The sequence below is a fragment of the Alligator mississippiensis genome, chromosome 1, assembly GCF_030867095.1.
Source record: "Alligator mississippiensis isolate rAllMis1 chromosome 1, rAllMis1, whole genome shotgun sequence".
In the NCBI taxonomy this organism is placed as follows: domain Eukaryota; kingdom Metazoa; phylum Chordata; order Crocodylia; family Alligatoridae; genus Alligator; species Alligator mississippiensis.
In genome coordinates this window covers 160,668,286-160,671,848 of record NC_081824.1, presented here as the reverse complement: position 1 = coordinate 160,671,848, position 3,563 = coordinate 160,668,286, and positions in this window count along the sequence as shown.

Sequence of the window (3,563 nt, the reverse complement as noted above, 5' to 3'; positions counted from 1 at the left end):
ACTGCAGACCGACAGCCAACCAAAAGGGTTGGCTGCCAGCCCACAATATGCCAGTCTGCGGTCACTTCCAGTCCATGGTTTGCCAGTCCGCAGCATAAAAAAGGTTGGGAACCCATGAGTTAGGCGATCCTAGCTTCAGTGCAGTGATAACCAAAGGCTTAGTCTACACTATAAGGTTATTTTAACAGAACTCTAATTTTGTCAATACAGGTTTGTTTCTATCCATATACAAACTACCTTTAATGAAGCAGAACCTGCCCACCCCTCCAATTTATTTTGGCAGAGTAATATCATATGGCAGCAGACAAAAGTCATGGTTTAGGTCTCTGGCAATACAAAAACATGACTAGCTATTATAGTTATTAACCAGATGTTAACTATATACATACAAGCCAAACTTTAAAAAAAAAAAACCCAAATAAACAAAACCTAAATTCTATTAAATAGTTATACCCTGTATCCAAGGATGTACAGGTGACAGGATGGTAAAAGTCCCCAGTATCCGTTTATGTATAAGATACATGACTTCAAATTTGAACACTGGAAGGTGAAAGCCCAAATATAGATTGTTACTGGTTGGGTTAGCAGGATTTTGTGGTATGCATGAGGTATGTTCTTAAGTCTCTTACTAGTATTAGCTACTAACATTAACAACCCATGTTTTTAAATGTAACAGCATAGGAAACACTGTAATTAATTTCCACTTTGAAAGATAATTTCTGGTAGCATATAGGAAAATAACAGAGAAAAAGCATATAGAGCAATTCTCCCTGCTTGTTTTGATTATAATTCTTTATCAAGGTGCCACTGACTCCCTTTTCTTTCCTTTGGTTTGTCAAAAGCCCAGCCACTCTTTCAACAGTGGTTTGTGACCCAACAATCACTTCCAATGTTTTTCTATGGCCGACAGTGAAGCAGCTACAGTTGGTACACGTCTTTCTAGCTTTTACCTTGAATACCTTCCCATTCTAAGCCACTCGGCTTTCGCTTCACCTTCACTGCTACTGTTCCCATTCTTTCTTACTTCCTTCCCTTCATGGTGCCTCTTTCTTCTTTTTGGCCTTCCATTTAGCTACTTCCCTCGTGGCAAATTTCCAACTCAAGTATATTTATTTATTTATAATTGTAGCACTCAAACCCTTGTGTTGTTCACTTTGCTTCTATGTTTCATGCCTCCTGCCCAACCTCTGTCTGTCTTTTACATGCTTTAGGACTGAGACCATTTTTCACTCCACTTGTAGAGCAGCTAGCACAGAGGGACCCTTACGTCGTACTGCTCTATAAATAAATGCAAGTCTAATGAAAACTAAGATGGCACTCCTGCAAACATTTATACTTCTGGAGTTGCCCCAATAAGCTCTGGAAGATGACTTAAATGTGTAATAATTTCCACCTGTGTAAGTGTTTTTAGGGATTGGAAACTAAATTTAGAAAACTGAACAGTTTCCAGCTTTGTTTTAACAATAGAAAGTGAGATAGCAGCTACAGGACCTTAGACAGCTGCTGAAAAGCTGCATGGTAACTTGGCAGAAGGAAAGGAATAATTTCAAACACAAACTGCTGCTGAAAGGGCAGCAGGGAATATTAACACCTTCTTCCCCTCTCAAAAATAGTGAAGTACTGATATTTTTAATCTTTTCCTTGCTATTTTCTGTTACTTGTCAATTAAAGGTATTTTCAGTTCAATGGAAGGGTATCTTCAATAACCCAATGACAAAAGCAATACAATTATTTAAAAGCTAAAATGTAAGGAAGGGTCCAAATGGTAAGTCACCTTGGCATGAGTATATGGAGCCTAATTATACATTTCTCAGTTGACAAATAGTTTAACCTTATATGACGGGTTAACTAATTAATATATATTCATTCAGAAAAAAATATGACTATTGATTAGATCTATTGCACAATGTAAGCATGTTACCTGACACTCCAGTCCAGTTGGGTCAACACCCCTTTCCCTCATGAAGACCCTAGATAACAGGTTAGCCAGTCAATCAACACATACAGTCTCTTTGATTTGAATCTTAATAAAATGTTACGTTATAACATTTTGTTAGTTATTCCCATAGATGCCATTTTGTTGGAAAAACTCATCTCTAATTACTGATCACTGCTTTGTGTGTGTTAACCCTCACCAACCAAGCCTGGGTGGTACCTCATTCCTTTCCAATCACTACTCTTTACCAAGTGTGAATTCTCATTTGCAGACTTTTGTCTTTCTACCTTAACCAGGACCCCTCAACCAAAAAAAAGCTCCAACTTCTAAACTTAGGTTGAAATTCCTTTATACTTTCTCTGGTTTTTTTTATACTTTCTCTGTTCTGTCAGATGGAAAAGAAACTCAGCTATGTATTAAAATAAGTTTGTAAAGCACTGTTTGGTACTTAGTGAGTTTCTCCAGTGTCATTCTCAATTGCTTTATGTCGCAACTAGTTTGGACAGAAGCCTAGGGAGAGGGAAAACTGCAAAACTAGACTAGAAATGCTTCCCTTTCTGACTTGGGATGGCTTTCTGTGACTAAGTGTGAGAACATATACCAATTTCCTGGTGAACTATGTAAACCCAGGAAAAAATACTTGAGTATATGCAAAGATTGGTTTGTTTATTTATTAAATAAAACATTAAACAAACTTTAAAAAAAATAAAACTTAGTCTTACTCTTTAACTTCCCAAATAAGATTAGATGAGAAGAAAAATGGAAAAGAAAAGGAAGAAGAAAAAAAATTGACTGTTCAGTCTGCTAGGAGACTAAATTATGTAAAGTCAAGTTTGTTGTATTTGACTTTAAATCTACTTAAAATTGAAAGAGGCTGCAAGTTTGTTCAATGCTTTAAACTGCATGTTCACAGAAAAAAGTATTTTGGCACAGATAAATGTTTTCAGATTGAAATGTGTCAAGCAGGAATTTGCACTGATTTACAATGACTCAACTGGAACACTTCAGAGTCAAGCAGTTAACATACACATATGTAACATTATAGCCCTGAGACAGACAAAAACCATTCAGTTCATAGAATAATTAGGTTAGTTAAAAAATAGAAACAAGTAATTACTTTAGACCAAAAGTTATTTATTGAATAGCAATAGTGCAGTAGTGCTCACTTCTGAGAGTCACTAAGCATCCTTGGGCACAAGCAGAAATGAGTTTTTATCTGATCTGGCCGCAGAAAGCAGTCTATAGCCATGCCCAGGGATTCTGGTTTTTCTTTGTTAAAAAACTAAAAATTCTCTGATTAAATACCCCAAAATCTGCATTTTTCCGTAACTAAAATGAAACTTACTATACATGTATGTATCAATTTAACACATTTTATTTAAATATTTACAATTTTAAAGAAATTTGGAAGCCTACCACTGCCTCAATCGTTATAATAAAATACATTCTAAATACTTATATATTTTGGCATTTATTTTTTTATCACGGAAAAAATCAGAGCTTCCCCTGCCCCCTTTGCTTACCAGGACATGAATCCAGCTGCAGCTTTCCAGTTTGCACTACTGACAAAACTTGCCCACTTTCTGAATGTACAACCTGAAGTCAAATAAGTATAAGACTTAACAGG